Raw genomic sequence first — 27,261 nt, 5'->3', positions numbered from 1 at the left:
TGCTCTTACCTCAGTTTCTTGCATTCCTACATGGCTAAATTTGGCAATGAGGTTTTGATGCAAATATGTCCTATGATCATGCAACGTATGATACTAGTGCGTTGTGATTTCTGAAATGCACATTCATGATATCCTTGCCTGAGGCCCCTCACACTCAACCAAACATATAAAACTCTATTTTATGGCTTTGATCAAGTGAGTCATTCTGGGGAAGATTCATAGCAAGTGTCTGCCCTCCCAATGATGCCACCTCACCTCATAGGCTTCTGAGGGCTTCTCCCCGGCTAAGTGATCCACTCTAGGTTGGCCCATCATGACAGTCAGCTCTGGGCCTGACACTCCTCCTAGAGTGGTGTACGCCATCAGCTACGCTTCTGTGTGTGTCGGACTGATCCTGGCAGGTGGTCACTGTTAATGCTGAGGAACACAGCACGCAGTGATCTGTCCTTGGTGTTAACCTCGAGCCTTTTACCTCCTCGTGCTCCATATTTGTGCGATGAGAACTCTAGTATATAAACGTTTATTCAGATAAACAGCACACTCATATGTGAAGACAGGGAATGATACCATTTTATACATGCATACTATCATATTGAAATGCACAGTACCAACATGCAGTTTGCTACAACACAGAGGCGGTCATTCTGACCCTGGCGGTCAAAGACCGCCAGGGCGGAGGACCGCGGGAGCACCGCCGACAGGCCGGCGGTGCTCCAATGGGGATTCCGACCGCGGCGGTAAAGCCGCGGTCGGACCGGCACCACTGGCGGGCTCCCGCCAGTGTACCGCCGCCCCATTGAATCCTCCACGGCGGCGCAGCTTGCTGCGCCGCCGAGGGGATTCCGACCCCCCCTACCGCCATCCAGATCCCGGCGGTCCGACCGCCGGGATCCGGATGGCGGTAGGGGGGGGTCGCGGGGTCCCTGGGGGCCCCTGCAGTGCCCATGCCACTGGCATGGGCATTGCAGGGGCCCCCGTAAGAGGGCCCCTAAATGTATTTCACTGTCTGCTGCGCAGACAGTGAAATACGCGACGGGTGCAACTGCACCCGTCGCACAGCTTCCACTCCGCCGGCTCGATTCCGAGCCGGCTTCATCGTGGAAGCCTCTTTCCCGCTGGGCTGGCGGGCGGCCTGAAGGCGACCGCCCGCCAGCCCAGCGGGAAAGTCAGAATTACCGCCGCGGTCTTTCGACCGCGGAACGGTAAGCTGACGGCGGGACTTTGGCGGGCGGCCTCCGCCGCCCGCCAAGGTCAGAATGAGGGCCAGAATTTCCTGCAAAATTAACAGGATCCTCATCACTTGGAAATGGTGGAAAGCGGAATTTCAGACATACTTGGTAGCAACTGATGGCAACAAAATGAGTGTGGAACATGGAAAAGGCATTCTTCTACACTGCCTAGGATCCAAGGGCCAAAATATCTTCAGGACTTTGGATAAGGTTGAAACATTAGACGATGAGGAAGAATATGATGAAGTTGAAGAGGCTTTGTAGGGATTAGAGAAGTTTAAGCCTAATGTTAGCACTACACTGGAACTGTATCACTTTTATACCAGAAAACAAAGAGATGAGAATCTTTCAACAAATTCATAACAGCTCTACAAGGATTGTCTACCACATGTAACTTTGGTGCATTTACGGATGAGATAATTAGGGACCAATTGATGGTTAATACAAACACAATGACATCCAGAAGAAACTATGGGTCATATGAGACCTCAGACTTGATGAGGTCATCAAACTGGCAAAGGCCATTGAACAGTCAATCTCATGGGTGTGAGGAGTAAATGACGAGAAACCGATGAATAAACTAGGAGAGGTGTGCAGTATTGGTCCCCAATAAGGAATGTTAGAGGTAAACAAACACCGAAAAAGTGAAGATAAGATCTCATGTTCTAGATGCAGTAGTTTGTCACATATCACTTCATTTAAGAACTGCCCAGCCTTAGGCAAGGATTGGAACATTTATTGGTGTAAGGGCATTTTAGTCGAGTGTGCAAAAAAGGTATTTGTACCCAGAGACCAAGAGTAGCACAGATTTCGGGAGACATATGTCGCAAAGAATGGAAGAATCTGAACAAAAGCGACAGCAGGAATTGTTTTAGTGGTTCAAGAAGTCATAGGGAAGTCAGAACAAAATGCTGATGAGCCTCCTGTGTGCATGTTATGTGGACACAACACAGATTTGGTAGTTTAGGTGGACTGTGGGTCATGGTATACCATAATTACCATGTAAATATTTACAATGACATTTGTGCAGACTGGTATGCCCTTGATAAGACCAGACATAAGAGCAGTATCCTTTGATGGGAGAATAATTGAATTCAATGGACACTTTGTGCCAATGCCCAATATAAGGGCATAAGAGTTCACATACAAATCTGTGTGACTCTCAAGGGTCTTTGTGTTCTTGGACTACAGCACCAAAGGCTGCTCCAAATTGTAGTGATCCTTAATGTGCAAGATTCAGTCTTAGCAATTCAGGAGGTTGGTTTAGCTATCACTCTTGCTGGGAGTTCCCTTGTGTGTAAGAAAGGAATTGCAAAATTTGCTGAGTGATCTTCTTGCTGAAGGAAGAATAGAGGAATCTGAATCATCTGAGTGAGTGTCACCAATAGTACTGATGGGAATAAAAGCAATAGGGGCCTATGCTGCTTGTGTGACGACTTGAGAGCTCTCAATGCAAATATTAACATTGACAGGCATCCCTTGCCAAAGGAGAGTGAGCTAATTTCAGTTGTTAATGGAGCCACAATGTATTCAGTTTTGGTCTTGTGACAAGCTTGTTGTCAAATTGAATTGACAAAAGATTTGAAACCACTAACTGCATTCATCACTCTATTTGGGCTATTTCGGTCCAGACATATGCCATGTGGACTAGCCTCTGCCTCGTCCATATTCCAGGGAGCCATTATCACAATGTAAGGACCTTGAAGGCAATGTAAGGTGCATCCAGGATGACATCCTAGTTTTCTTGAACGGTACACAGAAACATCTGGAATTTATTTTTGTCTTTTCTGCTCAAAACTGGAAGCTCATAACTTGACACTTTTACCAGACAATTGGCAGTTATTTAAAAATCAGTTGGAGTATGAAGACCACATGTTGACAGTTGGAGTAGTGCTGAAGGAGTCCTTAGTGTCTGTTATCAATGAAGCTCTACGTCACATGTCCAAGGTACAATTATTGTCCTTTTGTAGACTGTGCAAATATTACTCAGCGTTCATTAAACATTTCGCTACAGTCATGGACCACTGAGATAGCTGCTACAGAAATATCAGGAATGTGTGATGCACCCACATTATGACTGTTCACTGTTGGAAAGGAATGTATCATAACTCGAGATGCTAGTGCTCATGGTTTAGGAGCTGTTCTGTCTCAACAGCAAGGTCACGATTAAATGGTGGTTGGGTACACTTCCAGGATAGTGAGTTCCACAGTGAGACGCTTTGCTGTAACTGAGTGGGAACCATTGGCCTGTAACTGGGCTGTAAACCATTTCAGGCATATTTTGGGGGGCAGCGAGTATAAACTGCAGACAAACCACAAACCACTTGTTCAGATAGTGTGTCAAGGGGGAGGTGTGAATTTAACTGAACACACTGCAAGACTAACTTCAAAGTTGCAAGAGTATTGTTTTACAGTGTTGCATGTTCTGGGCAAAAGTTCCAAATGTGCTAACTTTTTTGTCCTGATTTCATTGCCCAGAGTCTGATTGTGGTGAGAGCGAAGAGGATGAACTTGAAGCAGTTGCAAGCTTGAGTGAAATCCATGCCATACAAAATGTACCATTGTCTGAAGTGATATGGTTCTAAGACGATGCAAAGGATGAGACTTTGCACAAAGCAAAGAAATACACTCACTCAGGTTGGTCATCATTAAACACCTGCAAGCTACACTCTTTTGCTGAATTGTGTGTAACCAGTAACATACTAGTTAGGAATGACCAATGTGTTCCACCAGAAAATGTGAGAGAAATTATAACTGAAGCTTGCCACCAGGGTCACATTGACATGTTGAAGAACAAGTTGAGAACATTATGTTGGTGTCCTGGATTGGACCGCAAGGGTGACTATTATGTGAGGAATTGTGTAGAACGTTCCAGTAGTGATAAGAATCTAAAGTGTATTACACCTCACATACATGCAGTACCTTAGCCACAACTACCATGGTAAAAACTGGCTTTTGACGTTGCAGGGCTTCCTACGTGATTACCAAGCTGTATGAATTATGCCATTGTAATGATAGACTATTTCTCCAATTGGCCATCATGTCCGTAGAAAAGGCGACTATGGAGTCAATTGTACATTTCATAAAGGAGATATTCAATAGGGTTGGTTTCTCAGAAAGCAGTGTCGAAGACAATGGCACACAATTTACTTCCCAGGAAAAGAAATGTTTCCTTAGTTTGGATAACGTCAAACACACCGTCACAGCTGTACATGACCTGCTGTACATAACCCGAAGTATAGCATACATTTGGCCCTACAAAATAAGTAATCTATCAGAATCTCATCAGAGAGAGATTGGAGCTTTTCACATCCATCCGCACTTCACTACTAGGATTAGTCCCTAACAGTTGTTAAGAAGGATGCCTCCTTCGTCTCATACATGTTGAAGCAAGGTTTGAGTAGTGGTGTGGATTATGAACATGTCAGAAAAAATGTAGAGAGAAGACCGTATTTAGCCAAACAAAGATAAGATGTTGTTCATAAGGTCAAACTGCATAATCTTTCTGTGGGAAAGTGATTTGCATCAAGTTCCCCATGAGAGTGGAAAAAGATAAATCAAAGTTTTCCAAAACTATGAAAGGAGTGAAATGTAACAAAGGATGTGTAATTACACGGGATGGGAGGAGTTGGAGTGTCAGGAGAGTTGCCAACAATGTAAGCAAATGTGGCCTTCCCAATGGAGAGCATGATGCTGAAAATGATGACGAGTCCTCCTTCTGTGGTTTTGAATTATCTGTCACCCATGCACGTTACTGAGCCTTCTGATTAAACGGACCTAGAAATGGAGGATGCCATTGGTCATCTGTGGAGGATGAAGGCTGATAGGGTAAAAATACCCAAAAGGTTAAAAACACCTTCCAGGTGGATTCTCCAGAATTATTTGTTTTTGTTGTCTTTGAGGGGAAAGATGTGTTATATTCCATATATTATGTCAAACGTTATGTTGTTCCATTCTCATTGTTTATGATCACAATGTTGTTATGTTCTTCTGGCGTCATGTACCCTGCCTGCTTGTGTTGGGAGAATGGTAGGTTCCTTTGAACGTTGGGGGAATCCAGTGGATGTTGAGCTGAGGCAAAGGCAATCAGTTTATCACGAAGAAGATAAAGGATGACTAAAGCTGCTGTGCTCTTACCTCAGTTTTTTGTACCACTATAGATGCATAAAGGCACTCATTAATGATATTTGCAGATTTTACTTCTTTGGAAGGATGAAAATGATATTGATGAGGGAGAACAAATGAATCCTAATGATTAAATAAATTAGGCACATTCTGGACCATCAAAGACATTGCATTAGTGGGCCAGTAGCATTTAGAGTTTTTCAAGGTATTTAACTTGTAAGTGAAAATTAGTATATTCTATGCGAGTCAGGCCTTGAGAAAGTTTTCCTTCCTGCAGGAGTGTGTCTAATTTGTCTCCCAGTTGTATTTTATTGCTGATTAGGTTGTTCTTTCCTCAAATTGAGTTCAAGAATTATTTCGTGCTTAAGGTCCTTCATGGCTGAGCGCGATCTTATTTAATTAAAATATTGCATCCCCATCGACCAACCACACGCTTAAATGTAGCCACCCAAAAACATTGCTACCATACACACAGAAACATACAAGCACTTTGGTGGCAGATCGTTTCAGGTTTAATGCTCCTCCTCAAACTCGATCCCTATACAGCCTCCTTGTGGATGTTGAGCTTGGTTACTGCTTTCTTCAAGGGGGAACATTAGACTTTGAGAGCAGTACATTCAGTAAGACTCAATCCTCTCATTAAAAATTGCCCCCAAGTTTTTTTATAAATACACGTGAAGAGAAATATTGCAGAGAATAACCACAGAGGGCTAATGGGAGGATCCTACTTTTGAAAGCCTTGATGGCAGGGTGATGGGAAGGGCTCTTCAGCTCCAGCTTATGGCACACAAATGCTGAACACACTGAACATGTTATCTTTATCTGTCCAAGATTGTGTACCCTTTGCGTCATGATTCTGCAATTTATTTTTACTGAGGCGGGAAATAGAATGACATTGACCTTTGATTTACTGATAGTTCTAATAATCAATTAAGTCATAAATTCCATGGGTCTGGTAATTAACCAATTAGCTGCTGAGGCTTTTCTCTCCCTAGTGTACAGCTTTTATTTATTTATTTGTTTTTTTAGACATTTGGGACAGTTCACGCTTAAGAATTAATAACTCTTTTTCCACACAATATATTCACGTCCCTTGTTCCCACATTCGGAGTATTTTAAAGGTACAGGATTTGTGAAGTCCAGTAGGAGGACCTCAGAAAATAGCCAAAGTAGAGAAAATGCTGTTTATTTTCTTTAAACGTCACACAAAACAGCTGTGTAAAAAAGCATATTAAAAAAAAACACAGCAAAGCTTATGACAATACAATAAGATCACCATCTACTATCTTGGTTTGAATGGAACTGTTGGAGAATGGGACAACAGAATGAGGTAGCAATTTCTGGCAATGAAAACTGAGAGGGTTTCAGAAAATGGGTGAGTCCCAGGGGCTGCTGGTGATATTTGAAAGTGGTGGGGGTAGAAGTTGGGTGTGACCTTTAAGTAGCGAGGACGATTACTGGACAAACCTGAGGCCCAGGGAGTGAGGTGTGAGGAAGGGTACATTTGAAAGCAAATAGATTTAATGAGAATGCAAGGTATTAAAGCAGTGGAAACGTATTGTCTTGAAATATTAAACACATTGCAAACTACCCCATATCTTACTGCGATAATATGTTAAATTGCTACTGTTATGCACAGTTTGTACAGTGAAAGAACTTCAGGCACTATAAAGGCTGTGCTTGCCCAGTGTTTTGCACTACATGCAGCTTCGAATTGGGAAGCAAAAACTCTAACCAGGCTTTGGGAAGCACCTATGGCAACTGGATGCAATTGGTCATACAGAGATATGTGCAGACAGGTATTTTAGTGGGGAGAAAAAAGTGGGAGTACTCTGAAAAGGAACATGTCGAATATATTTCTCCTATTCCCATAACGCACCACCTGACCGGTATTTTAGTTTCTCTCTGAGATGTTATGGCATCCAGATATATAACAAAACAACTGACATACACCTACAACCTAACCTGACAGTACTTTTGGCTTTGTCAATGGTTGTTAGCTACTTAAGATACATAAGTGATAACAATTTTGTTTTTCATAAATAGTTACACTTTGTAGATGTTTCAATTCTGAAATTGTGAGACTGTGAATTGAGTATTATTATAGCATGTGGATGGAGTATTGGCCTTCAGTTATGTGCGGTTTATGTTAGAAATGTCGTCCCTTTATCTTTGCACATCTCATCCATCTGCATATCTTCAACCTCTTTTCTTTCCTTTTCAGTGCCCTCTTTTCACTCTCCCCTAAATATAGATCCTTGCATCTCCCCCACATCACCACCCCCAAACATACACTGCGGTCACTCACATTTAAGCACTGTATTTTCTTTTACTTTTCCCTTGTGAAGATTTTGACATCTGTGTTCTACCTTCACAGCATTTACACAGAATTTAAATTGAAACTGGAAAACATGACTATTCTTCTATGTGCTCTGGAGAGAGGACAACCCAGTAACAGGCACTTTTCTTTGCCTTCAGCCCCCCTTGCCAGATCTCTCAAACAAAGTCCATGATAAACCTCTGGCACAACTCAAAGTATGCATTGTAGAAGAGTAATACGATGCAAGAAAAAATACAGAAACGCAACTTGACGAAATAGTTAATACTCTCGGGGAATGCAAGATTAAGTAAAACATGTGAAATAAAGAGTAACTATACTGCTGACATGCATTACCATAACGTTTTTAACATTCATTGTTTGTAAATCAATCCATGTTTTGGCATTCATAATAAGGACATGTTTTAACGCCATAAAGCATGTAACTGTCTTTACTAAAAACACATATTTCTAGCTTTGCACTTGTCTGCTTGACTCTGATATTGGGATCAACTTTGGAAGGGAACAAAAACCCCTGCTCATGTTTTGGATCAATTTTGCGGGGCAAATCCAGTAGCTCAACTTCTTGAGAGGCGAGCTGCCTTCAGCCAGGGATTGGGGTGTCATAGTAGAGGTGGTTGGCATGACCATGGGTCTCAGCAGAATATACACACCACAAGATTAGCAATATAACACTTACTATTACCAAGGACAAGGTGCCAAGTCACATGTGCTCGCATACAGTCTTATTGTATGACAAAAGGGAAACAATAGGATCCAGGGCTGTGAATAATGGATGTCTGGCCTCGCGCAGGGATGCAGGCTCCAATGCCTGACACTGTGATGCTGACAGCATCTCTAGCCTGCATTGACTATCACCGTAGACTAAAATGTTAATGAAGGGCTTTAGAAAGATAAGCCTCGCTTCACTTTGCAGAACGTTGATTTACTGCCTGACTTCCGCCCCCTGCCTCAGAGCGATGGGGGGCAGGCAGCCTGGAACAGACAGTCCAGACATAAATATATTGATTTGTCTAGAGATACATTTGCAGTGGCGGCCTGTCCTTTAGGGTGGAGGGGCCACGCCCCCCCACGTTTTGCCCCTCATGAAGAGTGTCTGTCAGGTTGAACAAAGGCCAGCCTGACAGACACTCTTCATTTTCAGCTCAGACAGCCAGGAGTGAGCCATAAGCGATTTGCGCAGACTCCTGGCTGCCTGAGCTGAACTTTGCTGGGCTGAGGAGGTCACAGCCCCTATGGGCGAGACCTCCTCGGCTCAGCAAAGGTGCCTCGAGGCCCTCCCCTGGGTGACGAGGAAAGCGTCACCTATTGACACTCGCCCTGGGCGCTTCAGGTTTAAGCCCTGAAGCGCCCAGGGCGAGTGTCAATCAGTGACACTTCGTCACAGAGTGGGGTGGGGTCAGCAGTCTCACTGACCCCATCCCACTCTGTGACGAGGCTGGAACTGCTGCCTTCCCAGCCAATGAGGGAAGGCAGCAGTCCCAACCCTCCTAGGACCTAGAGGCTGAAGGTAAGTGTGTGTGTGTGTATGTGTGTGATGTTTGAAATTGAATGTTTGGTGCGCGCGTGCATGTTTGAGTGTTATGAGTGTTAATGGATGGATGTGCATGCATGTGTGAAAGAATGAGTGTGTGATGTTTTAAAATGAATGTTTGGTGCGTGCGTGCATGTTTGAATGGTATGAGTGTTGTTATTGGATGTGCGTGCGTGCGTGTCTCTGTGTGAAAGAATGAGTGTGTGTGTGTGTGTGCTTCCCGCCCGCCCCCCTTCCTCCTAAAGCTGCCGGCCGCCACTGTACATTTGCACTGCTAAATAAATCGATCTATTTTACATTGTTTAGGTAAACCTGTGTGAATTTCAGAGAAGCACAGTCCCAGAGCCCTGATGGAGGAACCGCCTCTTGTGAGTCTACAGCTTTAATAATGCCAGTAGCAGCAGAAAGCAGTATATCCACAGCTTACTCGCTGTGCACCACATACTGAAATGTCTCGCGATACTTCAATATTGGGTGGACTGACTTCCCAACACCTCTTACTTATAATTCTTGCTGAGATTTGAATATATGTTTACAACAAGTACAAGTAGAAGTGGTTGTACTCATTAAGGGCCTGATGTATTGAAGGGCTTTCCACATTATTTGTCTGTGGAGAAATGTTTGAGAAATAAGGGCCTTAGTTGCCTGGTACTTAAACTGTTAGAGTTCGTAGTTTCAGAACAAGAAGCAATGGCTAATCAACAGAAATTAAGCCAAGCATATTGCGACTATGACAGGCAAAAGCAACAGCCATTTCTAATGTTAGACATACTCCTGCTGGGGCTTCCTACAAATAAATTACAGGTGTAAAGTTACCACTGGTTACTGTTCACAATTAGGTGGCTATCTCCACCACTGAGGTGATCTACAAGCAGGTGGCTATCTCCATGACTGTGGAGAAGATCTATTATATATATATTACATTTTGCTAAAATTAATGTATAAAATTAATATACATTTTTCTTAATTTTTTTAACAAAAGGTCAAAACAGATTTTATTTTAGATTATGTTTATTATTACTTCTTTAAGATGTAATAATGATTTAATAATTATTAATATGTTTTTCATTCAAATATATATAATAAAAGTCAAACAAAATGTAATTATTTAACAATATTTCCTATGGGTTGTTATTTTAAGTCCCTGCGTTTATTGTCTTATTTGTGGGAGTGTGTTGCAGTACATGTAATTGGCCGTGCACGATGCTAGACTTACTCTAAGGCTGAGCTTAAGTAAATTTGCTACTGTTTTAGAACCTTTAGGAAGTGTGCTGTGAATGGAATTGGGTTTACTCTTTTGTGTGTGGGTGTTAGTGTTTTGCATGTCCCTCCCTAAAGCCATCCTTACACCTCCCTAAATTCCACCCATTTAGGACTAAGTATTACCCATTTTCCAGCTACTCCCCTAGTCTCTCACACGTTGACTTTCAACACGTGAACCAATATGCGCAGATATCTCCGCACAGCGAAGATCTGGAGTGGCAGAGCAGGTTAGTGAATATAATTTTGAAGTACCTGAGGAGTACTACCGTAGTACTACCTTAAATGCTACAAAGAGTAGTTAGTGATTTTAGCCCATCAAGTGTACCACTCATTTTAGCAGCAATGACAAAATATAGCAATCAATTTTAATATTTGTAACAAGATATAATACTAGGACAATAAATAAGACACTAGTGTGTTAAAACCATAGGGCTTATGTACAGAAAACTAACGGGTAAATCAAGTAGGTCTGCCATTTTCAACCCAAGGATGTAATGGATGTTTTGTTTTTCATGATCTTTGTAAAATGTTATTGTTGGGGGAGTTGCAGGGTTCTCACAAACACAAAAAATAAAACTTTGGCTAAAAGAGAAAATATTTTCCTGGTGTCAACAAGTGTGCATTGCCATACTAGTCTCTTGCACCAAAGGGAACTACTTTTGTACATTGAGGTGCTCCTTGAGTAAGAACAGAATGCTGTCAGTCACAGAAAAGTTATCCAATTGCTAAAGTGGGCTGACCCACTGCCCCATGTGGTCCTGTAGTCGGCAAAAGAAAATTGTTACTGACACAGCAAAAGATCAATGGATGAAGATGGCAGGCTGAAAGTTCCTTTAAATATGCATAGTACACAAATAATTTGTCTAAAATTAAAGGCTCTTGGCTAACACTACACCTAACAAGCAGGTAAATCACAATAGATAAGAAATAAAATACAGCTCATATATACAACATATACATTTGTTTTGTGCTTTGCCACTAACAACTAATGTTAACATGCACCCATTTTGCTAGTTGCTCCTAAATCCATATACTAAATCATCGACTAGATAGTAAGGTTCCCAGAATGAATAAAAATGGATTTTTAAAATCAACTTTGAACTTCAAATAAACCTGGAAATACACACAAGATGTCTGCTAAATTGTTGTGGGTCCTGAAGCTTATAGTGCCTTTGTTAGAAATTGGGTTTCTAGTTGGCAGTCGGTTTGAACCCTCTCCAAGCAGGGACCCTCACTCTAGTCAGAATAAGGGAGATACCTGCTCACATAACCTGTGCTCACCTCCTTGGTAGCCTGGCAAGAGCAGGCAGGTTAATCTCAGAAGCAATGCGTAAGGCATTTGGACATAACACACAGTAATAGATGAAAACACTACAAAAGGACACCACACCAGTTTTAGAAAAATAGCCAATATTTATCTATAAAAAACAAGACCAAATACAATAAAAATCCACCATACAGTAATAATTGTATGAATTCTGCAAGATTTACTCAAAAATACAGTTCCTTGAAGTCGATAGCTCCACCTGGGGCTGTCACAGCTTTGTGATCAACAAAACCAACAGTTCAGGCCAACCGTGGCGTCGCAGGCTAGCTACGGTGTCAGGAAGTCCCACTAAGAGTACCTTTAGAATTGCAAGGCGTCATGATCCTCGCATTGAGCTCTGAAGAGCGGTCTCACTGGTGTTGTGGTGTTGGTTATGGAGTCTGAGCAGGAGTCGTCAGGCCCTTGAAGTCACACATGTTGCGGATAGAACTCCAGGCTGATGATGTCAGGAGCGCTTGTGTGGATGGCGTTGGGATTGCAGTGTAAAGGCGGGACAGTGTGACGAATGGTGCCAAAAGGTCACGGTGTAGGCAGAGGTTTGGTGACGGCGTCCAGCGGCGTCGGTGAGACCAGGGCTGCGGTGTGAAGCGGGGCGGTGCAACGTGCGGTGTCACCATGTCATGGTGCAGACAGCTGTGTCGTCGTTGCTGAAGTGCTATTGTCAGTAGGCCCAAGCCACTTGTGCGGGATGGGACGGTGCTCTGTGACCCTCACGCAGGGATGCCAGGTGACGACATTGGAGTCGATGGTGCTGGCGTCGGTGGACTGCAGCTGCGGTGTGGGACGGGACGGTGCTTTGTGTACCTCACGAACGTTGTCCACAGGCCACAGTGCAGACAGCGGCACTGGTGTCAGCATGAGCGGCATCGTTGGGGATGCCCAGGCTGCAGTGTGAGCGACGCAATGCCGGAGTGCGGGGCACACAGGTCCGCGGTGTGTGCAGCGGCTCGGTGAAGTCGTCCAATGACGGCGTCGGTGAGACCAGGGTTGTGGTGCGAAGTGGGGGCAGTGCAGCTCCGTGCGGCATCGGAAGGTCACAGTGCAGGGCAGCGGCTTCGTTGGTGGCGGCGCAGTGGTTTCTCCTCTTGAACAGCACAAACACACAGTTCCCAGTGCTGCAGGTCAAGGAAACTGAAGTCTTTGGTGTCCCTGAGACTTCCAGCAAGAGGCAAGCTGTACTCCAAGCCTTTGGAGAACTCTCTCAAGCAGGACACCCAGCACTCTTTTCAGGCAGAAGCAGCAACTTCAGGCCAGTCCAGCAAAGAAACACAGCAAAGGGACAGTACTCCTCTTTCAGCTCATCTCCTGGGCAGAGGTTCCTCTTCTTTCCAAAAAGATTGTAAATGTCTGGGGTTTTGTGTCTTCGTCTTACACCCCTTTCTGCCTTTGAAGTTGGCAAACATCAAAGCAGTCTCAAGTGTTTGCCAGATCCTTTCTTGTCCAGGCCAGGCCCCAGACACACACCAGGGAGTTGGAGACTGCATTGTGTGAGGGCAGGCACAGTCCTTTCAGGTGTAAGCAACCACTCCTCCCTCCGCTGTAGCTCAGATGGCCCATCAGAATATGCATGCTACACCCTAGACCCCTTTGTGTCACTGTCTAGAGGGACTTTACAACAGCTCAATTGTCAAACTAACCCTGCGGGGAATCCACAGACAGGCAGAGTCACAGAATGGTTTAAGCAAGAAAATGCCTACTTTCTAAAAGTGGCATTTTCAAACTCACAATCTAAAAAAACAACTTCAATAAAAAAAGTATTTTTCAATTGTGAGTTCAGACCCCAAACTTCATATTTCTATCTGCCTTCCAATGGAATCTGCGCTTAAAACTTATTTAAAGGCAGCCCCCATGTTACCCTATGAGGGAGATAGGCCTTGCAACAGTGAAGCCCGAATTTGGCAGTATTTCACTGTTAGGACATGTACAACACACCACAACATGTCCTACCTTACTAAATACACTGCACCCTGCCCATGGGGCTACCTAGGGCCTACCTTATGGGTGCCTTACATGTACCAAAAGGGAAGGTTGAGGCCTGGCAAGTGGGTACTTGCCAGGTCGAATTGGAAGTTTAAAACTGCACTTACAGCCACAGCAGTGGCAGGTCTGAGCCATGTTTACAGGGCTACTTAGGTGGGTGGCACAACCAGTGCTGCAGACCCACTAGTAGCATTTGATTTACAGGCCCTTGGCACCTCTGGTGCACTTTACCATGGACTTACCAGTAAATCAAATATGCCAATTATGGATAAACCAATCAACAGTACAATTTACCTAGGGAGCACTTGCACTTTAGCACTGATCAGCAGTGGTAAAGTGCGCAAAGACAGTAAACCAGGAAAAACAGAGTCCGGTAAACCATAAAAACAGGAGGTCAGAAGGCAAACAGACAGGGGAGACATGCCAAAAAGCTGCCAGGTCTAACAGCCTTCAATTTCAAACTGTGAGTAATTCTATTTTACTGTATAAGGCTGTGACCATAATCACAGTGATAATACTTCTTGTGAAATATTTTTGCCTACAACTTGCAAGCCACATATCTTTCAAATGCCACACCTTTTTGATTCCTCTCAAAATACAACAGCTGTCAGCTACCTATAAGCACTCCTTTGGTAAGAAGTCCCAGTACCCAAAATGGCCAAAATTGAAAGTAACAGTACGGAAAGCCATGCACTATCCGACAAATATAAACATTAGCCTTTCTTGCAAACACATGTGGCTATGCAGCAAAAGCCAGGGGCTTGCTGTCGATACAGCAGAGCACACTATTTTAGACAAAATGTTCAGTCATTTCTTAGATATTTTTTGTATTCTGCTTGATGGCCTCTGTGCAGTGCTTGCAATAGATTTGATCAGTGACACCAAGAGCCTGCAGAAATATTAACACTCATATGCTCCTTACAGTGCCACTTAGTGGGAAAACTAAATTACAACAAAGGATCCTGAAAATGGCCTGAGAATGGTGACTGTTCTGGAAGGAGCGCCATTTTGCCTAAAGCACTAAAAGTATGTTGTCATTAACTGAGAATCCCCCAGTCATATTAAGGTCATGTCAGGGATTCGGGAATATGTACAGGTAGGAGACTTACATCTCAGAAACATACCTCAAGAATTGTAAGTGGAAGATAGGCGCTGCTTAGACACATTTTGTTAGATGCTGCATAAGCCTTTTATTAGGGAGTATGAATTCTGCAAGCAAATCATAGGAAGACAGATTTCAACAGCTTTTCTTGGATCCTTAACACCAATACTAGCAAATGGCACATTAAAGTCTAAGTACATGTGGTGGTTTAACCTAAGAAAGGAAGATAACAATGGAAAACCATATTAGGTCTATCAAGATAGTTCTTTACGATTCTCCTTACGTATTGCAGATACAAAAGAACAACTGCAAATACATAAGCAAAAAGTACCAAGGGAGAATTGGTTTGCGGCTCTGATTGGTAGTCACTAGTGACTTGTAATTGTCATGGCAAACACACTTTCATTGAATGTTGCACATTTAGGAAACATTGTCAGCATATTGTTTTTGCACGGTAAAATACATCACACATTGTTTGCAACTCAAGTGCTTAAATGCAACTCAAAAGCATAACTGTCCTATATATCCGAGGCAAAGTTTTTAAGTAACAGTACCTGGACACACTGCACTGCATCCTAAATACACTAATCCAACACACTGCATTGCATCCTGTGGACTGTATCTGACCAAAACGAACTGCAGATTAGGGATTTTAATACTAAAAAGTAAACCAAAAAGATCAAAGATGGTTGTATATCAGAATATGGACTAAAGAAATACCGTGCCCTAAATCTCATTTAAAAAATATTCTTATTGAGTGCAGATTTTCTATAATTAACTCAAATTGAGTGATTTGTTTCTTGGCAAGGTAGGGGAGACGATGATTTTCAGAGGACGACATTCTGGTACCACACTTTAAAAACACCCAATTACAATCTGCATTTTCACCGACAGTATCACCATGAAGATTTGGATGGTGACAACAGGCTGAGTAAAAAACACTGGATCCGTAGAGTTACAACTGACTTCATAATCGGAAGAGGAAAGGTCCCCTCTCCATTTCATCTGGATTATGGGCTCACTTATAATGAGGGCCTGTGTAGTAAACAGAGAGGTCTGCTGTTTGCCACACAGGCTGCTCTAACCTCCAACAAACGTTTGATGTGATAACATGGAGAAAAGTGTACTATTGAGGTTTTTTTTTATTTTATTACTCATAATGAACCCACTTCACTGACCAAATTTTTTATTCTGAAGTCAGCCACTCATGCTTACAAAATATACTACAAACACTGCTTGTTGGGTCCAACACTGTTCATTTAAATCTAAATTTCACTAATTAATTTTAAACATCCTTACATGACTAAGACTATTTCCCACCTACATTCATGGTCATTATACATACAGATGTGATGAAAATAAATTTCACATCTAGTCCATCATTTGGGTTAAAACTTGATTTCTATCTTCAGAGCAGATATTGTGCACTTCAAGTGAAAATATACCAGATGGAATGAAGACAGAAATGTTAGCATGGCATGTGCTTTGCTTACATTTGCCACAAGGTATTTTTTAAAGTGCAAAACTAGCCAAATGACTCTGCATTGGTCTAAAGGCAAGGACAGAGTCAAAAGGTGATTGGAGGAAGCAGGGTTTTGAGAGCAGAAGCGGCCGCTACTGCACTGTGATGCAGTGTTATTAAAGAGGCATGTCCTTCTTTTTTAAACTGGAGCAGGGTTGGGGTGGTAGTACGGGATACATGGATGAAGTGGGGACCCTCACTTTTCCACTCACACTGCTAGTAATTATTTCCTTAGCACAGTTATTTGATTTAGATAGTTTGTCAATATCTGCAGCTAATTAGTCCAGGTGGAATCCTGGAGCTTTCTCTCTTTGATGGAGTATCTATCAACCTCTCACCCAGTTTCAGTGACATTAAGGGAAGTTATCATTGCTCAGTGGCAATGGTCAACTGAGCCATAGGGGACACGTCTCCCGCTATTTGTTGAGGGACTCCCAGTGCATCATACAATGAGAGTACCCGGGGGTGACGTCTTCATGTCTCCACAACTGGAATCTTCCCAAGAGCTAAGCATTTGCAAGGCCTTTCCTCTTGTCCCTTCGTTAAAGCTTCCTCTCCTCTTTCACTCACCCAAGCAGCCTCAGATGCTAAAATGACCCTGACCTGCCATCCAAAAAGCACAACTTGGTAGACTAATAGAACAGCAGACAGTGCTTGATTTGTGCTTGTTGTTTCTGGTGCGGAGCACCGGCACTTATTTCTGGGGGGCGGCGCTTAGTTTTCTGTCGCAAGCATTTCATGCGAACAAAAGACATGTGGGAAAGAAGGAGGAAGAGAAAAACGAAAAAGCGTCAGAAAGGGGAAAAGCAGGAAGCTGCAAGAGGGAGCTCAAGGGGCAAGGATTAGTTGTAAATGGATCGAAGACTCCCGAGGAGGCTTCAGGATTACGCTGCCTCAGCATTATGTGCTCGCACTTTAAATTGCAGCAGATGCGTGTTTAATAGGTGAGCTTCGAGCACCGGCACCTTTTCATTTACAAATTAAGGACTAAGCAGAACACAGAGCTAGAACGCTAACTGCTGTCTGCACATGCCACCATCTCAGTTAATACCACCTTCCTTGAATATTGCAAAACTACATGCACTCGCAAACTCAACACCTCTGAATCAGATCGATGTCAAACTAAAAACAAGTAAAACACTGGCAACTGGAGGAACTCAGTACACAAAAAGTCTCTTTCCGTGTCTTCCATGAAACATGAAAGCACATCAGTGCCTTATTAAAAAGCTATATTTGCTACATGAATAAATTGCCTGTGTCAATCCCACAAAGTGATTAACATAAGTAATATGATCAATTAAAACATCAGAAGAGTCTGAGCTCTTTAAGAGTGGATTATAATAGGAACCGAAGACAACATCAAAGGGTGATGAATTCTCAAATCGGTTGAATCCCAGTTTAAGACTGTAAGTAGTTTTGAATTTGTGCAACAGTTATCGATAATTTATAGATCTAAGGGAGACCCTAAAAAATGTACTTGTAGAAAAAAAACAAAAGAGGACATTAGCAAAAATAGATCATAATAACAGGAAATATTTTTAATGGTTTGTACTAGAAACACTGTACCACTGAAAGAGAAAAGTAAACCAGAGACGCATACCAATAGCACCAACTCCACTGTGTAGGGTACATGCCACCAGAGCCAGAGGGGGCACTGCTTTTGCAAACATGATGGCTCGCCTGACTCTAAATAGATCGGGAGGATGGTTAGTTTTGTGTACTTCACCATGCTTGTGGTGGAGTACCCTGTCTGTCAAACTCTGAGTCAGGCCCTTAATGACATTTGAAAAGGACATGAGGAGACAGCTGTAGTTAATGGCGGCTAGTCTGTTGTTCCGTTAGAGCGAAGGAGTAAATTACTCTGAAATCCTGGTGGATGGACCGCACGCCATATTTATAAGTGACTGCCAAGTTTGTGGTTAATTACAAGCATTGGCAGAAACTGCCATCATGCATGTTGCTGCCAGTGCATTTTTCTGTTTGATGCAAGCCTCCATCATTGAGAGGGAGCCTAGCACCAGTTTTTAAATTAAAAAAAGATACTTCCCCGTCATCATGGGAATCATGTACCATGGCTTAGGGGGCAATACTGATTTTTTACTGACCGTCTCCGCCAGAGTTTGCCTTGCAGAGATGGAGAGTAATTAAAACAGCTACATGTCTGCCCATCCCAATTGGGTGGGTGGACAAATAAACAATTCTCGGTCGGCCCTTACTCCACTAGGCCACTGGGAGGGTCTTACCATGGCACAGACAGGGAACTCTCCACCATGGTTACACCAAGGATCTAACAGCATGAGAATACTCTGTTGCTGTTGTGACAGAGTATTCCTACCGTCAAAATATCAATCTGGCCCTAATATCAAATGTTAGTTCACTCATTTTCCATTCTGGAAACAAATATCTAAATAATGTGTTTTGCCTGAAGCATCAAATTAATCGGGATTGTTGGGTGCTTAAAGAGATTTGAGTCATCATGGCACTACTCTAATTTTTTGTAAATTGAGGATAGGGAAAAGGACTGTCCTGTGCAATACGTTGTGATTCTCTAACACTTTACTTTTGCTTCATGTAGTATTTATTGGTGGGGTCGTAAGGACTCGATCACTTTAGCACATATAGGTGGTCATTATGACCCTGGCTGTATTATAACCGCAGGGCCAAAACTACGGGAGCACCGCCAACAGGCTGGCGGTGCCTCCTGGCGTATTCGGTCTCACCGCCGGGGCCGGCAGTTTACCACCACAATGGCCCCGGCGGATGTAATCCGCCAGGGCAGCGCTGCTTGCAGCGCTGCCCAGGGGATTACGAGTCCCCAACCGCCAGCCTTTTTCTGGCGGTCTGAACTGCCAGGAAAAGGCTGGCGGTACGGGGAGTTGTGGGGCCCCCTGAGAGGGCCCCATGCGGCTTTTCACTGTCTGCTCTGCAGACAGTGAAAAGCGCGATGGGCGCAACTGCACCCGTCGCACGGCCGCAACACCGCCGGCTCCATTTGGAGCCGGCTCCTATGTTGCGGCCGTGATCCCCGCTGGGCCAGTGGGCGGAAACCAGGTTTCCGCCCGCTGGCCCAGCAGGGATCTCCAAATGGCCGCGGCGGGGGTGCGGCCGCCAATTTTGTAATGATCCCCATATACTCTTATTCAAATTTGGGATTCAGGGCTTTTAGTGTGATATTAATATATTTGTTTGGTCGATTTTTAGGATTTGGTTTATAAACTCTGTTGCAAGATGTATTTTTTGATCTGCAAAAAAATGCTGCTCTGATGAAACATCTCAAAAATTTGAATGTGAATATGGTTTTGGGGATCTTTTCAAGCTATTTCCATTGTGTGTTTCGTATATTGGATATCATCTCTTCTCAATAAAAATATTTATTTAAAAAACCCTTAATAGGGATTGTTTGCACACGTGATTTGAGAGTCTAATGATAATAAACCAGTAAGTGAATGCTACTTTCCATCACAGTAAAATGGAAAGTTAGTAATCTGATTCACCTCTAGGAGAACATCAAACTGCTGTACATTGACTGATGACTAGGCTTTGGAGACTGGGACTGCAATTGAAAATGTTAGTAAGGGGCAATAGAAGTTGGGTATGCATTCCGGTGCTCGGCTCCAAACATCGTTTCCGTTCATCATTATATATCTTCTGTACCTTATGGATCAGGACCAGATTAGTAATAGAGTCATGGATCCTTCTCTGGTAGAGTGAACAACCTCCGCAGCACTCCTCGTGCTACCCTGGCAAGGCGGAAATCCAATGCCCATGGTGGGTGCATCAGTCTCCCCCCAGTTCACCCTTTCCAAAACCATAGGTATAATGACAGTATGTGCCTCAGGAGAGGTGTAATCCGCAGGGATGTAGCTTAGTCAGTAAGATTGGGGGGGTTGAGAGCCTCAGATATTCTGACTATTACGCTGTGAATTAATGTTTAAATATGTTACAAGCAGGGTAACTGGGAGAGGGGCCTAAAGGGCAGTGGAAAGAGAGAGGAATGTGGATTGGTAGGGGTACTAAGTGAGGGAAAACACACTCTTCTGTTAAATAACCAATATTGTGATGCCTTTAAAAACAGAGGGATAGAGTGTGTTTGTGTTTTTGTCTGAATGTATGTTAAAAACAGTCCTGGTGAAATCTGTCAGACCACCAGACTGAAAGCATCTGTACCCAATTATTTATCAGAAAATTATATGGGGGGTGTAGCACGCCATACACACACACACTGAAGCCACGCCCCAGGCAATCAGGTGAGGCTGTCCCTTCATCAACTCCTAGTTTGTGCTTGTGAGCCCGGAAAGCTTAATATAAATTTCCCAAGTGGTTTGAGCAGAGTCCCACTGGCAGTGGGCAAGATGCTTGGACCTGCTCATTTTAATCTTTAGCCTTTGTTACCTGACCAGCTTCCGTCACACCTTGCCCCTTCTCTCACAGATGCTACATCAGGCGTTTTCAGTATTCAGTTCTCACTTGTTTCATTGCAGCGTCCTGTGTTAGTTTCATTTGTGCAGCAAGTATGGCCCTTGCACTCGTCCCCTAAAACTAAGGACTGGGTGAACCTGTGGTAATGGAAAATCCTTACAGTTTGAATCTTGTACGAAAATATGAATTTAGGGAATATTGGGAATATTTCTGCATTTGTCTCATTTATGCCAAGCAAGAGGGGGAATCAAAGGAATAGAGTTTTTTTTTTTAATTTGGAACTCCCTGCTCCTTCTCAAAAAGTACACTTCCAATTTGTTAGGCCCTTTAAAGAACACAGGCCCTTACACTGAAGGTAAATCCCGCTTACTGGCACGTTGACGGCCGCCAACTTACCGCCACAGTGGCGGATATCCGTTCACCATATTATGACACACACACACCAATCTGACAGAACTCAGCCACATACACAAATCCGCCAGACCAAAGGTCAGTGATAAAGTGGCAGTCCCAAAACCCATACCGTTACGCCAACAAAACAACGCCCACCACATTATGACCCATGAATCACCACGCCAGACATTCAACGGCAGTAAACCATTGCCGGTACATACCGCTGTGCTCAGAATGGACACCCACATACAAAACCACACTACATTGGCCAATAAGAAAAATACACACCTGACAACCATACACACACCACACCCACTCACCCACACCACTATAAAACACACACCCACATTACCCACAACCCTTTACAAACAACAGTTCCTGCCAGGCGACTGAGAAGAAGAGCAAAGAGACAAGTAGACACACACACACCACACACAGCCATACACCCCTCACGCACTCCACATTACACACCCCACATTACTCAACAGACCCTCACCAACACACATCACACAACACCCATGGCACCACAAAGGCAGCCCCGTTTCACTGAGAAGGAGTTAAGGGTCCTGGTGGAGGAAATTGTCAGGGTAGAGCCACCGCTCTGTGGAGCACAGGTACAGCAGATATCTATAGCAAGGAAGATGGAGCTCTTGCGGAGAATCGTGGACAGTGGACAGGGTCAATGCTGTGGGACAGCACCCAAGAACAAGGGACGACATCAGGAAGAGGTAGAACGACCTACGGGGGAAGGTATGTTCCACAGCAGCAAGGCACAAGCTCACCATCCAGAGGACTGGCGGTGGACCCCCACCTCCTCCCCCACAGCTCACAGCATGGGAGGAGCAGGTACTGGCAATACTGCCTCCTGAGAGACTCACTGGAGTTGCCGGAGGACTTAACACAGGTGAGTCAACATTTAACACCCCCCATACCTACATGCCATCACACCCCTCACCCTCACTCCCATCACCCCACACCATCCCACACACATGACTAACCACAAAGCCCAGCCCTGCATGCCATACCAATGCATCAACAGCCTTCCCAGCCCTGCATGGACACCCATCACTAAAGCATGTACAGCATAGGGAAGCTAACATAACCACAATACATCACCATACACAAGCAAAAGCTGGCAGGGCAACACCAACCATAGAGGGGAAGCTACAGAAGTACAAATGTCAGACACTTGAAGCATAATAAATAATTTACATCCCCACATGTACCCCAGCCAATGTCACTGGAGAGGAGGTGCCACCACTATCCAGTCCCCCAACAGAAGAGGCCCCCAGTGATGACAGTAACTCTGGACTTCTGGATCTGGAGGACCTACCTGGCCCATTAGGGACCACTAGACAGCCGGTCACCCAAGCCCACTCACAGACCACCATAGAGCCTCCCTCATCATGAACCACCACCACAGTATCCACCCAGAGCAACCTCACCTCTGTCCCCAGGACAAGTCAATCGACAGTGTGCCCACATGTACAGGGACCGCAGGCCACACCTCGCCCACAAGACAATCAGGGATCTGGGGTCAGTGGCAGTGGGCACACCGTTCAGGGGACAGAGGCACAGGCCAACAGGGATACTGGGAGGACTGCTGTGTACCTGGGGAGGACAAGAACAGGGAACAGACTCTCCAGGAGGCACTCTCCGAGATCCTGGGAGCCTACCACCATTCCCAGGACACGATGGGCCAGATCCTTGACAACGTGCAGGAGAACAGGTGGCTGCAGGAGGGACAGTATCAGGGGATCAGGGAGGACTTGCAGGCTTTTAACACCACCCTGATCTCCATTGCAGGGGTGCTGGCAGACGTGGCCAACATCATGAGGGAGGCAACAGCACACCAGAGGGCCCCTACTACTAGCCAGTCAACTGAACAGTCCTCCACTTCCACTGTCGCTAGTAGCCAGGAGGCCCCGCCACAGGACCCACAGGCCACCAGCACCCCTCTCCCTGCAGAAGGTGAACCACCCCGCAAACTTTCCCTGCAACAGAGACAGAAGCCAGAGACACTAGCCAAGACCAACGCCAGGAAATGAGACTCTCCTGATTGTCCCCCTTGTGTCCCACTCAGTCACCCTGTCCACCTTGAACTGCCATTGCTCCCCTTCCTATGTCCCCTTGGACACTGCACCTGTGCTACAAACAAACTGGAACAATACCACCCCATTCCGTTGCACTTTACCCTCAATTTCTTAGCACTACAATAAACACCCTTGGATAAAAGTTGACTACTAGTATTTCATGTATTGATTGAAATAGCTACATCCATTGCAAATGAACTGTACACAGTGAGAGCATAGAATGAATGACCTGTTGCTGGCTGCCGTGATCACATCACAACATTGTTGTCATATCAACAACATCTGTAAAATGATAATCCATAGGTGACAGTAAGTAGAGGAAACAAGTGGTAATGCCAGCATGCCAATGCCCCACAGAATATGCCAATAGTCATAGAAATGTGAAGTTGTACTGTCTCACCTGTGTGTCATTGGAAGTACTGACGGGTCACTAATGTTCTGTTGTTCACATCCTCATCCTCTGCCTCCTCATCCTCACTGTCCTCAGGGTCCACTGCTGCCACAGGGGCATCTCTAGTCTCCTCTTCCTGCAGAAAAGGTACATGGCGTCTGAGGGCCAGGTTGTGCAACATGCAGCATGCCACAACTATCTGGCAGACCTTCTCGGGTGAGTAGCACAGGGATCCTGTTAGATGGAGGCACCTGAACCTGGCCTTCAGGAGGACAAAGGTCCTCTCCATTATCCTACTGGTTCGCCCATGAGCCTCATTGTAGTTCTTCTGCCCTTGTCCTGGAATTCCTTACAGGGGTCAGCAGTCACAATAGGTCTGGGTAGCCAGAGTCACTTGCAAGTATTGAGGGACAACATTTAGCCACACACTATCATATTTGGATAACAGCAGAGGCATACACCAACATACACTGGGTGGGGACCAAGGCTCCCCTATAAGCCACACCCTGTGCTTCTGCAGCTGGGCCATCACATGGGATGCTGCTGTTCCGCAGGACAAAGGCATCATGCACCGACCCTGGATATTTAGCATTGACGTGGGAGATGTACTGGTCCGGCAGGCACATCATCTGCACGATTCCTGAACACCTGTTCATTCTGCGGGGGGGGGAGAGAATTGCAATATGTGTACCGTCAATCGCCCCAATAATATTGGGGATATGTCCCATTGCATAAAGTCCGGCCTTCACATTGGCCAAATATTCCACCTGAGGGAAAGCAATGTAGCTGCACATGTGTTTTACCAGGGCGGACAAGACTTTTGCCAGCACGATTGAGAACACTGGTTGTGACATTCCTGCTGCCAAGCCCACTGTCACTTGGGAAGAACATGTTGCCAGGAAATGGAGCACTGATAGAACCTTCACAAGAGGGGGGATCCCAGTGGGATAACGGATAGCTGAGATCAGGTCGGGCTCCAACTGGACACACAGCTCTGTGATTGTGGCCCTGTCCAGTCTATAGGTGAGAATTATGTGCCTGTCCTCCAGTGTAGTTAAATCCACCAGGGGTCTGTACACGGAGGTATGTCTCCATCTCGTATTCATCCGCAACAGAAGGAATTTAAGTGACACAAGAGGGAGTAGGCTGTCACAGTTTGAACAACTTTATCACAACAGCAGTCCACATCGTGCAATCATGTTTTGGGACAATGTAAATGAAAAGTATGTGCCTATTCATCCTGTGACGCAGAAATTATCGATAGCCCTGTTCACCCCCCTGAAATGGCGACCGCCTGTCCTGTGTGGAGGGACAGGTGGAAGTGAGGTAATTCCGCTGACATTGTGTGCCGTGGCGGTAGGCAGTCGTGAACCGCCATGCAATTCCTCATTGGATAATATTGGGCCCTATGGGGTACAGTGGCCAATGGGGATCTACGCCGGCAGTGACAGTGTACACTGCTGTGGACGTGACTGCCAATTTCTATCTCAATCCTCACTTGTTTCCTGACCTTCCACAGGAGAAGACCTACACTGCATGTGCTGCTGGGACCTGTGTCTGGAACCTTCCATGGCCCATTTGACCGGGGAAAGGGCCCCAGCCTTCACTTCGGAGGAGTTGGAGCAAATGGTGGATGGGGTCCTACCCCAGTACGGACTGTGGTATGGGCCACCATGTGGCATGAATGCATGGAGATGTGTGTGAAGTCATTGCGTAAGGGTGGGTGGGGTGATTGTCTGTTGGCGGTGTACATGTTGTGAGCTGGCATATGTGTGTTGCAAAGGTGATGGAATCGGCCATGTGTGTGACAGGCTGGACTGTTTGTTTAATGGAGGTCTCCTGTATGTATTACCTCTGCAGGTCAGCACCCATCAAAAGAAGGGATTATGGCGTGCCATCGCCAAGAACGTGCGGACCCTGGGGGTCTATGGAAGGCGGAACACCCACCATCAAAAACGGTGGGAGGAGCTGAGACGTTGGGCATGGAAGACTGCAGAGGCCCAGCTGGGGATGGCCTCCCAACGAGGAAGGGGTGCCCGTCGGACCCTGACCCCCCTGATGGCCCGCATACTGGCGGTGGCCTACCCTGAGCTGGATGGGCGCTTGAGGGAATCACAACAGCCACAAGGGGGTGAGTACAATGGGTATGATTACAACTTATGGCTGGTGGGGTGGTATCCGGGTGGTAGCTATGTGTTAGTGGGTGCACTTAAGGCCAGGCCAGACACAGCAACGTAGGTCCTCAGAAGGGTAACGGTTGCATGACAAATACAGGTAACCTAGCTTGTTAGTATTCACTTCTAGGCAGGGCTGTGTGGGTTCCAGGTGTGCTGCAGTTGGCGGTGTGTGCTCCTCCTCATGCCTTGGTGACTAGCCATTTCACTGTTAGTGCGAGGGTGCTGTGTATGGCAACCATGGTGTTGGTGCAGTCATTGACCCAGTGTATCCTTTGATTCGCTCCCCCCCTTTCTTGTTTTGTTATCCTGTCCTTGTGTGCATTAGCATCATCTGGCGGAGGAGCAGAGGCACCGGCGACAGAGGGAGCTGCAGCCCACAGGACCCTGGAGGCAGAGTTCACCGATGCAGAGGGAACAAGTGGGACAGAGGGCGAGGAGAACACCACATCGGAGACTGGAGGGGACAACACAGACTCTGATACCTCCTCTGATGGGAGCTCCCTGGTGGTGGCGAATACCTCTGTGACCACCCCAGCTGCAGGTACAGCCGCCACCCCGGTACCAGCACCGCCCTCCCAGTAGCCCCTCAGCGAGTTGCCCGTGCCTGCTCACCCAGGAGGGTGGGCATCTTCTTCGCCCCAGGCACCTCAGGCCCTGCCCCAGTCAACCCTGCTACCCTGAGTGAGGAGGCTATGGACCTACTGAGATCCAGCTCTGTAGGACAGTCAACCATTGTGAATGCCATCCAGGGGCTGGTATCCGAAATGCAGCAATGCAATCCATTCCTAGAAGGCATTCAAGGTGGTTTGGCTGCCCAACAGAGATCGATTCAGGCTCTGGCCTCCTCTCTGATGGCATCCATTGTCCCTGTTTCTACTGTCCCCCCTCTAACTTCCACTTCCCAGTCCCATTCTCCTCAACCCCAACCCATCCCAAGCACACAGACAGACGAGCATGCACACAAGGTAACACACAAGAGTGGCACAGGCAAACACAGGCACCACACTTCATCCCACAGGCAGTCACACAAACACCAAACCGTTGCAGACACAACAACATCCACAGCCTCCACTGTCTCACCCTCCTCCTCGACCTCCCTCCCAGTTACGTCCACACTCACACCTGCATGTACTACATCTACATTCACTATCAGCATCACAACACCAAACAGAACACACACCAAACTGGCAGGCAGACACCTCCACAACATCCATGCACGTGTCCACTGTGTCCTCTCCCACTGTGTCTGCCTCCCCCCCACCAGGACACAAACGCAAGCACTCAGACACCCAACAGCCATCCACCTCACATCAGCATACGGCTCATGCACCTGCACCCAAATCCAGCAGACATACACCTTCAACAATC

General features: G+C 45.5%; 2 protein-coding genes across 4 annotated transcripts in view; one reads left to right on the top strand and one right to left on the bottom strand.

Moving 5' to 3' along the window:
• S100A1 (S100 calcium binding protein A1) overlaps positions 1–27,261 on the bottom strand; it is a 714,879-nt gene that overhangs the window by 483,364 nt on the left and 204,254 nt on the right. The gene's annotated exons all lie outside the window — the stretch shown is intronic.
• Positions 1–27,261, top strand: part of LOC138268445 (protein S100-A16-like) — a 246,522-nt gene that overhangs the window by 201,019 nt on the left and 18,242 nt on the right. The window contains exon 2 of one of the 3 annotated variants that reach the window (XM_069218084.1): positions 3,708–3,866. The exons of the other annotated variants lie outside the window; for them this stretch is intronic. The gene's annotated coding sequence lies outside the window, so the exon portion shown is untranslated. The remainder of the gene's footprint in view (positions 1–3,707; positions 3,867–27,261) is intronic. 3 annotated transcript variants of the gene reach the window in all.

This window comes from Pleurodeles waltl, chromosome 12, assembly GCF_031143425.1.
Source record: "Pleurodeles waltl isolate 20211129_DDA chromosome 12, aPleWal1.hap1.20221129, whole genome shotgun sequence".
NCBI classification, from domain to species: domain Eukaryota; kingdom Metazoa; phylum Chordata; class Amphibia; order Caudata; family Salamandridae; genus Pleurodeles; species Pleurodeles waltl.
This window is presented reverse-complemented; position numbering and strand designations above follow the sequence as displayed.